The 13,004-nt window shown below is 38.4% G+C and overlaps 1 pseudogene; it reads left to right on the forward strand.

The window, feature by feature from the left end:
* The first annotated feature begins 1,899 nt into the window (after positions 1 to 1,899).
* Positions 1,900 to 8,591, forward strand: LOC141623229 (uncharacterized; annotated as a pseudogene).
* Positions 8,592 to 13,004: the final 4,413 nt, after the last annotated feature.

The following is a 13,004-nucleotide window of genomic DNA, read 5'->3' on the forward strand; positions in this document are numbered from 1 at the left end:
AGAGAAACACCTAGATACCTCATTAGCAATTAATGAAAACCTCCATAAAGAAAACGACCAACAAATCCTCGTATCCAACACGTGTCAGCATCCAAAAAATCGACTATAAAGAATACCCGAATCCAAATCCATAAAAGCACCATAAAAGACATTTCTTCTTCTTTACCCATTAAAAATAAGAGACCTTAAAGGTAGGTCAAAAGGTCCATACAAATAATCCCCGTAAAATTATTTGGAGATGAATATGTTGTAAAGATAAGAGCAAGGATTATGAAAATATAATTTGTGTATGAGTTTGGAAGAAAGAAAGAAATTCAACAATGGAGTCAAAGGGAGAAAAGAAGAACAAAAGAGAGAAAAGGAGGGAGGCGTGCGGCTGGAGTCTTACGCACCAACAAATAAATTGACCTAGTTGCTTGCTAGGTTAATTTCTATTTATAAGGGATTAACTAATGGGCTTTGAGTCCATTAGCTTATACAATGGATTATCTGATTACAAATCGGATTGGATATTATTAAAACGCTTGGAGAAATCATATAAGAAAAGTAATAATTAAGTTAAAATAGTAAAATCGTGCACGGACATTTTAATCCAATCAAAAGTAGATTAAAACGAGAAATAATAAAATAGAAGAAGGAAGCTTATAAATATATATTTCCAAAATACCTTAATAAACTTCCAAATAATTAATTTAATAAAATAGTTTTATAATAAAATATTATTATAAAATACGGGGTGTTACAGTTATTGGTTACATAATTGTTGGTGGTGGTTGTGTTATTGTTAATCTATAACATGTTGGTTTTGTGTTGGAGTTGTTGTTGCATAATTGATTGTGTAATTGTCTGTGGTTCTCGAGGTGTGTCATCGGCTGAGTGTAGTCACTTGCGGGAGTGGCTTCACGCCCTTGATTCGCCGTCTGTGGAACCCGCCACAGAAGGGGATGTGCACATTAATGAACATGGGTTATCGCTCGGATGAGATGAGCGGGGCTTAGGTGGATACAGCTGCGGTCCCCCCACTGACGGTGAGGAATATCTGTTGCGATGGGTATTCTGGCGGGACTACACACTTTAGTGTGTAGTCAGTGTGTGGAGTTGTGACGGAGTTTGGATAATGTGTGTGTTGTGTCTCGTATATTGTGTTTTTTGTAATCAGTAACTAACCCCGTTTAAATGTTCTAAAAACTGTGATGATCCATTCGGGGGTGGTGAGCAGTTGTCTAGCAGGTATACTATGGATGCGCGCAGAATTAGCTGGGGATGGAGTCGGCACGAGTCTGATAGTAGTCTTCCGATGTGTTATCATGAGACCTTTTGTACTTAAGTTGTAGTTTGGTTTTGGAACAGTTGTACTTTACTTTACAATTGGTTTTGTTGTAATCACTTAAACTTATCTATTAAAGTACGTTCTTTTATGGTCTATTTGATATTCATTGCCTCGGGTAACCGAGATGGTAGCACTTTCATGCATTGGGTGGTCTTGGTAAGGCACCTTGGTGTATGGGGGTGTTACAGAAGGGGTATAATAGTTCAGAGTATTCCGATTAAATAACCCTATTCTTTAATAGTCAGTGTCGTATCTCTACGACAAAACCGTTCACTATTCTAAATCAATCTAATATGAATATTCGAATTATTGATACTTCTAAAGAATCCCAACGCCATAATGGTCGTAATTGTCATATAACATTTTATTAATAAATAATTAAAATTTTCACTTAGAAAAGTGATTTAAAAGTTGAAATGCTAGTATACTTGACTTTGAGTTGACAAATCAATCACACAAGTAGACAAAAGTTGAAACCCGGGTCACATCATTTTCTTTACCGTGCCGTGCTGGATTTGTGGCGCCCGCCTTGGCCCTGTCCGAAATGTCTACTCTAAAATTAGTGTACCGTCATATAAATAGCCACTCTCTCTAGAAGATGCCATTCAAACACTTCTTCATCAAAAGTACTATAGAAAACCACTCTTGTTCCCTCCTTCCGATCGTTGTAAAATCCTCATTGTTATCCACAACAATGGCGATTATTACAACCACCACCACCATGCCTCAACAACAACAACCCAGAACCAACACCATTGAATCTTCAACAACAACAACAGCAACAGCAACAACAACAATGGTGGTTGTTTCAGATTATGAGCAAACAAGAGAGCAAAGAATCAAAGAGAACCGTCGTGAACGTACGTCTTCAAAAACTCGGCATTGTTGATCTTTCTCTTCAACTTAAATCCATTTCTTCAACTGCATCTAGATGCACTACCCCCAAATCTTCTTTTAACAGAAATACCCCTTTTAAGCCCCCTTCTGTCGGCCCTACTGAACCCTGTCGTCGCTCTTCGCGGTATTTTTTTCATCTTAATTTTGATAATTATTGTTCTTTGTTGTAGTTTTGGAGATTTCATTTTGTGGGTTTGTGAAATTCTGTGAATTTATTGATGGGTTTGATAAATTTGATTAATAGATTAACATTTTGGGTATGCATGTTGTAGTTTATGACACAAAAATTCAAACTTTTTCGGCATTTTTTAGTATACGTTATTCTATTTGCACAAACTCTCGTTTAAGACCGTCTTAACTTAAGACGACGATAACTTTAATTAATGTTAAAATGAGAGAGAGGTTGTGAGAGGTTTTAACTTAAGACCTTCTTAAGCAAGCCCTAACTGCAAATCCTTGTTTCGCCACTAGTTACAAATTTGTCTTTTATTGTCCTGATATATGATTATTGGATATTTGGATGTGTATCTGTTGCTTTGGCTGATGTTGGCAACTATTGATGTGGGTTTATCGCTTAATTGCTCATTTCATTTATTTTTCGGATTTTCATATAACAGCATAGTGTGTCTTGGTTGACATTGTTGATTGTTCCCTTAGTAATATGGTTTAAGTTTGCTGCTTTAACAATGTTGTAAACTGAGTTTATTTGATGACGGTTATGCTGCTTTAGCCTGATTTACAGTTTAAACCTTATGTGACTTCATGGGATCTTTATAGATTTCAAAATGCACCACCAGTTGCGTACGTAGAGCCAACAGAAGAGAAATCGCGAAGAAGTAGGGACATTGTGTTGGAAGTGAGTTTGAAGCCAGAGTTTTATACTGAGGAACATGAGAAACTGTTAGGCAATACAGAGATGCCGTGGACATGTTTCGTGGATGGGTGTGCTGCTGATGGAACCAGAATTTATGATTCAGTGAAGGGCAAGACTTGTCATCAGTGCCGGTGAGTTTTCCTTTTTCATTCACTACTCTCTTGATCATCCACCTTTCCAATTTACACGGCCTGAACTTTGTTTCATCTTAGTTGAATATAGATGATTATTTATGTATATGTTCCCCAAAATGGATTCCTATGATCACATAGAGATCATAATGTCGAAATCTTCTGAAGACTAAGCTTATATTGCCGTTTTCAGTTAGTATATGTGTCATTTTCAAGAATACTGAAATGGAAAGAAACACAATACGGACTATATAAATGTTGTACCATCCGACAACCAGAAGTGTCGATGTAACAACTATTTTGGTTACGCTTGCCACAACATTTATATACGAGTTAAAAATTCTTTGAGCCGTGAAAACCGGTTGCAGATATTAATAACTCTAGATTCCTCACTTTCTTGTGATGTGGATCCGATCAAATCTATTGTTTATTTGAAAAGCTAGAACCTGACAAGGTTGCATTTCTTTGTGTCTTTATTCTTCACACCACTTATGTAGTGTTTTCTACCTTAGTGTGATAATATATTTCTATGTCTAGCTAGTGTATTGAGCCTCCATGGCTCTGTGCATCTTTTACCTCGAGTCTTGCGTTGAGAGTCATATTTTACCAATTTGAAAATTTCAAGGCGCTTGAGGTTTTGAGCCTCTATATTTATGCCAAAGTGGCCTGTCTTTATACGTGAATATCACTGTTTTCAGTGCCGCAATAACTGTCCGAGAGACATGATTATTAAGCCTGTTTTGTTTTCTTGGCATGGTTTAATGCAAGTTTTCCTTAAATGCGAGCGTTTCTCTAATTTTACAATCCAACAAGCTGTAGCAAATGTCTGCGAATTATGCACTTTAGCTATATGGATGAACGAAATTGGGGTATTTAATGTACTTTGAATAAATCTGCCTTGAGCCATAAAAGATCATTTCTTATCAAGGACAACAGTATTTGTTATAACCCCAATGCCTAATAAAAAGACTCCTGCTTAAAGTGGGGTTAGGGCGTCGAACATACTGAGCAGTGTAAATGAGAATGGGGCGACCATCTACTATTTCATGTATAAAGAAGCTTGAATAGTTTTGTGGGCTATTTAATTTTGTTACTTATACCAGAGGCAAAAGAATAATACAAAGTATGTATTTGAGTCCAACAGAAATCAGTCTGCTGTTACGAGTTTCTAATTAGTAGTGAGTATTGGGGACTAAAACCACTATTCAACTTGTACATAAGATGTTCCATATTATAATCCTCAAACGCTCGGGTTCCAGAAAAGCTGTTATCCTCTTTGTGTTGCTAACACAAGGGTAAGGCTGCGTACATTCGACCCCCCCTTACCCCGCAATTTGCGGGAGCCATTGAGGCACTGGGGTAATGTTGTTGTTGTTGTATGGAGTGTAGTTCGGTGTGTGTATCTATATTGAAAGAAAACACATTGTTCCTTTCAAACAAAAAGTTGTTCAACTATGACTATCCTTTAACCTTTATACTACATCGATCCGACTCTTGGCATTCGTTGTGCAAAACATAAATGGAATATGACATAATTTTAAGGTGGCTATGTGACTATTTGTGGACTTACAAAAGTGCCTGCAAAATCTTTGAGATTTTTGTTATTACAGAAGAATGGAGGTTCACACTTTGTTAGACTGTGTTTCAGTGCTTTCATTGACAGGCATGTGGTAGGATATCAGACAGACTGTTGGTTAAAAGGATTACAGAAAATTATTATAATGCGTCTTGTTTCAGGCAAAAGACTCTTGGGCAACGTACTCGCTGCTGCCAATGTAATCTCGTTCAAGGGCAGTTTTGTGGAGATTGTCTTTATATGAGGTACGTATTTTCTTGGCATAAAGCATTATCTCGAGTCTAACTTCAAAATACTGACGCTTTAATATCCTATGAAAGTGGTTTGCAATCTAATATAAATATTTGAAGACTATCAATTTAAGTTGTCAGGCATTCTTGTTTGCATCTCCAATGTAATGTTAGCAAGTTCCTTAAATAAACTGAGAGATGATTACTATCCTACTATGTTAACCTTTTTTTTTCCGCTGGCCTTGATTTTCTTGAATTTGTTCCATATTTGGTCATTTCAATTTACTGTCAATCCTTTGTGAAAGACGGCCTCATAATTTCAGTTGCATAAGTATATGTATCATTTGTTGTTAATAAAGCCTGGCTGCTCAAATTATCTTGCACATCTCATATTATTGTTAGATTAATAGGTGTGTAATACTGTCTCATATAAGTTTCTGTTTCCCGCTGAAGAATGCAGCTGCTGCATTGGCATTTACTTTATGCATTCAATTGAGTTTTACTTTATGCATCTCAATTTGATATTCTGCCATTGTGCTGTACTTTCACCGCAATAGTCGCTTTCAACTCTACCATCCCCAGTTCTTGGCAATCAACATATGTTTTCACTTCAACTGTGTACGTTTGATATGTCCTATAATCTAAGGGCTTATTTGAATGGACGATTTTGGAGGGAAAGAGAGAGTGCATTCTCCTTTGTTTGGTTATCAGTTTCAGTTTGAAAGAATTGGAGGGATTCATTTTCCCTCCTCCAAGGTCACACGATAAGATCATTGAAATCTTTGAAAGATTCGATAGGAAAATGTTGTAATGTCTTGTCTTACTACTCTTGAAGTGACGTGGTTACCCGTACATTGCCTCAACAAATCAAAATACAACCTACCATCATCGAGGAATCACCTTTTTATCGTCACTATTAAAAAAACAAAAACAAAACAAACCTCAGTGCCATTATCATCATTCACCCCTTCATTTTTCTCCAATTCGAATTGCGTTACCAAACAAGGGAAAATGTACCCTCAACCTCCAAATCCCTGCATCTAAACAAGCCCTAAGGGTCTGGGGCGTTCTTTTCAACTCTGAACAATGAATTTACATTTGTATTTTATTTGGTCATTCTTTTGTCCATTTTTTAAGTATGTTGTCTGTCACATGGTTACCGGATTCGCTATGAATACGTCCTGACCAATTCACGATTAGCTCTTATAGAATGTGTGTTATATGTATTTTCGGTAAGCAACATGATAGAATTCGCTTTTAACAATTCGTGATTTGTAGGGTACTGAGCAAATTCGGTAACCATGGTCTGTCATAGCAACATTTTTTAATGGGTGCCTATTTTATGGTAACATTGTCCGAATAGTTCAGCTTAGTGTTTAATTTATCTTCCCCTTTGTGCCTTCTTTCACATGCTAACAAAAGATTGTCTCTGAAGTGCATCGTGTGAGCTGTCTAATACAGATATGGGGAGCATGTCGTAGAGGCTAGCCAAAACCCGAATTGGATTTGCCCACCTTGCCGTGAAATTTGTAACTGCAGTTTGTGCCGTCAAGCAAAAGGATGGCCTGCAACTGGCGCGTTGTACAGAAGGGTATGTCTTTGAATCTTAAGGTCCCAAGTTTTTTTCCGCTTTTATAGATCACAAGATTGTTCGCCATTTCTACAGAACCCAAAGTATCACACTGTTGTTTGACTATGGAACATAACTGAATAAAACAAAGCAACTCATTAAACCGGTTGCTTTTATCATTACGGGTCTCTATACTACTCTGTAAATGATAAATCACGAGATTAATCGAATTTGTTCCTTCTCTCTTTCACACCACAGATCAGCAGATTAGGATACAAATCGGTGGCACATTATCTTATGGCCACCAAACGCACTCCTCCAGAAGAAGACATTATTGCCGACACGCAACAATTGGCCAAGAGATGTCTCCCCTTTTAGGGCATGCAAGTGCCCACTGATAATGCCTCTGATGAAAAAGGCACGGATGAGAATAATGTAACTCATGCTACCGAGCCAAATCAAACTCCAGAGCAATCTTTTATGAATGGTGAAGTGGTGGAAGTTGCCTTTGAGGGCATGCAAGTGCCCACTGATAATGCCTCTGATGAAAAAGCCAGGGATGAGAATAATATAGTTCGTGATACCGAGCCAAATCAAACTCCAGAGGAATCTGTTGTGAATGGTAAAGTGGTGGAAGATGTAGTTCATGTCGAGAAGAGACCGGTTGGAAGACCGAGAAAAAGGTTGATGGAATAAAATTTCAACGCTGATGTAGTAGTTCATGTTGAGAAGAGACCGGTTGGAAGGCCAAGGAAAAGGTCAATGGAAGAAAATTTCAACTATGATGTAGTAGTTAATGTCGAGAAGAGACCAATTGGACGACCTAGAAAAAGGTCAATGGCAGACAATCGCAACTCTGATGAGGCACCATTGAGCACAGATGTCAAGAAGGACGAATTACACAATTCAACTTCTGTGGCTGACAATGCCTCTGATGACAAAGCCCTGATGAGAGTAACCCTAATCATGTTACCGAGCTAACTCAAACTCCAAAGTCAGTTGTAAATGGTGAAATGGCTCAAGATGTGTTGGAAGATGTAGTTCATGTTGAGAAGAGACCGGTTGGAAGATCGAGAAAAAGGTCGATGGAAGAAAATTGCAACGCTGATGTAGTAGTTCATGCTGAGAAGAGACCGGTTGGAAGGCCGGGGAAAAGGTCAATGGAAGAAAATTTCGACTATGATGTAGTAGTTAATGTCGAGAAGAGACCAATTGGACGACCTAGAAAAAGGTCAATGGCCGAAAATCTCAACTCTGATGAGGCACCATTGAGCACAGATGTCAAGAAGGACGAGTTACACAATTCAACTTTTGTGGCTGACAATGCCTCTGATGACAAAGCCACTGATGAGAGTAACCCCAATCCTGTTACCGAGCTAACTCAAACTCCAAAGTCAGTTGTAAATGGTGAAATGGCTCAAGATGTGCTTGTTCTTGTCAAGAATGGACCGGTAGGACGACCGTGAAAAGGGTCTGAGAAAGAATATCTCAACACTGGTTCGGAACCATTGAGCACAGATGTCAAGAAAAATGGGTTTGTTTCTGAAATGCAGAGTCCACACAGCTCAACTATTATGACTGATAGTGTTTCTAGAAGACTTAGGCCTAGAAACAAGACCTAAATCAACGGTGTTGGCTGAATATCTCCAAAAACTATTACGCTTAGGCACTTTTAGCCGAACTTTGGGATGGCACAGGCTGCTGCTAAGTAGAGAAAGTCACTATTTGGAAGAAAGTATTTGATATTATCTATCTTTTGATGCAACACATTTTGACAGGACCGTCGTCCTTGCATCACCCCTGTTAAAAATTTGGGGCACGACTAGTCAAGCCGGTGGTGGGCTAATTTGGGGCCGACTATTCTTGTTTTTGGGAAGGTTGTTTGGTGACAATTGCCTATATGTAAATTATACTCTGAACACCCTATGTTCACTAATTTTAACATAATTCATAATTCATGATATGTGGATTGTACGGAGTGAATTATATGTCTCCAGCTAGAAAGACAAAAAAAAATATGGGGGAATATTTTATGCTTCCTTTTTGGCGTCAACAATGGTGACATTTCCCATGGTTCTCCATCAAGTATGTTGTTGGCAAATGGCATATTCTTCTACCAGGTTCTCTACCTTCTTCTAAAATATCTGGGCTTGTGATGAAGACATGAAAATAGTAGTATTGGCCTCTACTTCTACTATTTTCTCTCGTTAATACAAGTTACTCCGTACAAAAGTCGGTTTAGTTACCGATGAATGATTCCGAGTTAACACCTAAAACTGATTTGGTATCAAGATCAAGATCTCCTTAACATTAGAATTGTACCAACATGGTACCACAATTTTTTATTACTAATTTGTCAGGGGTAAATATGGTATTTGGGTCCTCGAATTTACCCCTGTTAAAAATTCTAACTTATTCGTGTTTAATTTTGTCTACAAAGCAAAACCACTACTTGGCAGGGGTAAGAAGTAGAGATGGAAGTGGGTCATTTCGAGTCGTTCCGGCCCTTCGTTTCCGGAGGAGAAAATGGCACGGCTTGGGGACTAGAAGGTGGGCTTCATGTCGTGCTGGTGAAATGGAAATGACAACCCAAGCACGGCCCATGACATGTCATGCAGTATTGTGCTTGGGCATGCACCTCAACCTTATTTCTTTGTATTTTGGGCATGTTTAAGCGGGTCGTGCCCAGGTGAGGTGTGTCGTGCATTGACTAGACACTGATTTTTTTCCCCCAAATTTTGGCCAGGCACAACCCATGGCGTTTCGTATCGTGCCAGCCACGCCAATCCCATGTCGCCCTAAAACGGGCCATGGCCTGTGTTGATTGTGCCAGCCCAATAGTTCGCGTGTGTGCTTTCATCTATAGCAAAAAAAATAGCGAGTTTGCTTTCAAATTCCTCATTGACCCGTTATCTACAAATAGTTCTATCTACCCTATTCCCATTTGCAAATTTTGGTACCTATTGAGCCATAGAATAGCAAATCGTTGGCATACAATGACTTGAATAGGTTGCTTGCACATAATAAATCATTATGAAATCTTTGCCTTTTTATCTTCACAAAATCTCATTTGTGACGGTACGTATCCATCACTTTGGAGTGACGGATATCATTTTCCCTTACAAATGACCCAAATAGAGGAGAGAAGGAAGCACATTGGGGTGCCCCCACCTTGTCCCCCCTATTCGTTTTGTGAGTGGCATTATCCGTCACTTGCTTTGACCCGTCTTCAGCAAGACTAATTGTTTTATCTTTTAGAAAAACCAGCAATGGTATTAAATGCACTATAATAAATGCGTCGTCCCCTCCACACTAGTACTGCAGCAATCTTGCATGCTCATTATCATCTACTCCTTATTCATACTTTAATTTGTATAAAGTCATTTGAATGATTGGCAACCTAAGCTAATGCTTTATACTTTACACTTTACACTTTACACTTCCTTCTCTTCTTTTCACGTAAAAATATACTGTAAGTCGATGGAATTATTTTCTTGGCTTTGCATGCTTTTGTATTAGATTACCCACTTGAGGATTTCTTGCTTTAATTAGTCCCACTGCTTTATTAGTACTGTGCGTCTGTGCCCACTCGATCACCTCAGGTTATATTGTAGTAATTCTGAACGTGTATGCGTAGATTTGCTCTTCATGCTATATGCATTATGCTACTTTTGTGATGCTTTTGGTGTAGCACTTTTGTATTATTTATTATGCATCAACGCATGGTATCCAATCTAAGACATGAAATTCTATTAAGCTCATGTCTTAATAGAGAGCTAAGAGCTAACACAACAAATATGTCCGGCTCAATTGTAAATTTGTAATCAAAGTAAAATCAATTTAATAACCTCAACCTATTTAATCAAAATTACTAAACCCGGACTTCAAAAGTACACATACATGATACACTCATCGAGTCAATAGTAGTTATCTCTTCCCACCGAATGAACAATTAAACAAATAAAAAAAAATTTGCTCACAGGATCATAAAATGTGACATCGCTCAAAATGGTTATACAACCAATTCGTTATGACTCTACTGAAAAGTATTTTCTTCTGCTTTGATTCGAGTGAAGATAGGTCATTGGTAGTCTTATTTTGGTTCATATGTTCAGAAATTGATTATTTTGCAGTTTTAACATTCAAATAAATCAACAAAGTTAAAATTCATTATTAGTAGTGGGGCTAGGAGGATAAGAGAGGTGCTCGCCCCTGCTGGCAGATGAAAATTGTCGAGTTTTTAGTTAAATTTTTCCAATTTTTTTTGAGTTTCCCTTAAATAATTACATGTTCGCCCTACTTAGTTCAATTCCTGGCTCCACCACTATTTATAACTTCTCGTTCATCTGACGAAACCAATACAGAACTTCTTCCAATCTAGTCTAATTGAAATAAATCATTTCTTCTTTTTTTTCAACATAACAATTAAATCGAAATTTTTTTACTTGTTTTACGTGGACAATCTGATGGTGATTTAAGTAGACTCAGAGAGCTATAATATGAATTCAGGGAGTGTGGAGTACATGCTCGCATAAACCATCTTCGATGTTCTGGTTTTTAAACAAGTTAGATAAGTAAAAGCATGTGAACTTTACTGTAACACCCCCATACTCCAAGTGCCTTACCAGGACCACTTAAGGCATGGGAATGCTACCATCTCGGTTACCGGACGCAATGTATATCAAATAGACAATAAAGAAACATACTTTAATTAATGAATTTAAAGTGATACAAGTCCAAATCTCAAAACTGATAAAGTATATACAACTGTTCCAAAAGTACTAATCCGAAACAATGTAAAAGAATGTTTATGACATAGCGGAAGACTTCTAAATATCTCGTGGCAACTCAACCCAGCTATCCCATGCGCATCAACTCATACCTGCTTAATAACTGCTCACCATCCCCGAATGGATCACCACAGTTTTCAAAACATTTAAACCGGGGTCAGTTACTGTTTACATAAAACAATACAACAAAAGCAATATAACAATCTAATCCAACTAACCAATCTCAATCATCTCACCACACACCTGACTACACACTAAAGTGTGTAGTCCTGCCAGAATACTCATCGCAACAAGTATTCCACACCGCCGATGGAGGACCGCAGCCGTTCCCAACTAAGCCCCGCTCATCTCATCCGAGAGATAACCCAAGTTCCTAAATGTGCACACACCCTCTGTGGCGGGTTCCACAGAAGGCGAATCAAGGGCGTAAAGCCACTCCCGCAAGTGATCCCACTCAGCCGAGGACGCACCTCGCAAACCACATCCAATTATACAACAACCACAATATACCACAAGAATTATCATTTACCAATTCCGATAGGATATAAACCGGCAACAATGATCAACCCCCACAATACATGTAAACAATAACCGAGCAGGGAAACCCTACCTGGAATAGCAACCACAAGATCGTCACAGCAGTTAATCAGTAATGTTCCTCAACGAATCCACCTCCTATAACACATATTCACATAATTATCACTTAATCAATACAACACACCTAAAACCCCCAATCTTACCCAATTAGGGCTTTAAGCAAACTCAACGAAACATTATAAAAATTATACAAGAAGCTTACCATTGACACGACGATCTCAACGGCGTAAAGAACAAGACAATCCGACGATCCTAAACCTTGGGATTTGCTAATAACGTGATGAAGGAGAACTACGTAACTTCTTTTTCTTTTGAAGGGTTTTAGAAAGGTGAAAAAGTGATTAAAAGAATGACGGAAACCCTTTTATACTAATCACGCGTTATTAACAAAACCCGGCTAAAATAACCCGTAAGACTCACTTACTCGATCGAGTAAGTGACTTACTCGATCGAGTGCCCCTTACTCGATCGAGTGTCACACGTACTCGATCGAGTACCCAACAGGCAGACTACTGTTTTGCGTAAAAACATACTTACTCGATAGAGTAAGTCCCACTCGATAGAGTACCCATAGACATAGAAAACCATAATATTACAGTCTTCCCTCATTAAAAAGACCTTCGTCCCTGAAGTTCAACCCACACACAAAACAAAACATACTATCTCAACTCCGACACAGTAACATAACCAAAACACAAAACAAAACTCCCAACCAAAACTCAAACCGACTCAAGGCAACTACTAACTATACTAAAAGTAACATAAAACCACACTAAAACTTTACGCGACCATCTCCTACCCCCCTAAAAGAAACATGGTTACGGCCCCGTAACCACACATATCTAATCAAAAATAGACGGGTAACGGTCCCTCATAGCCTCTTCCGCCTCCCAAGTAGCCTCCTCAACCTCATGGTTAGACCATAGAACCTTAAGCAACACTATTTTCCCATTTCTAGTTTTCCGAACCTTGCGATCAAGAATTTGTTTTGGCACCTCAAGATAAGATA

Source organism: Silene latifolia, chromosome X (genome assembly GCF_048544455.1).
Source record: "Silene latifolia isolate original U9 population chromosome X, ASM4854445v1, whole genome shotgun sequence".
NCBI lineage: Eukaryota > Viridiplantae > Streptophyta > Magnoliopsida > Caryophyllales > Caryophyllaceae > Silene > Silene latifolia.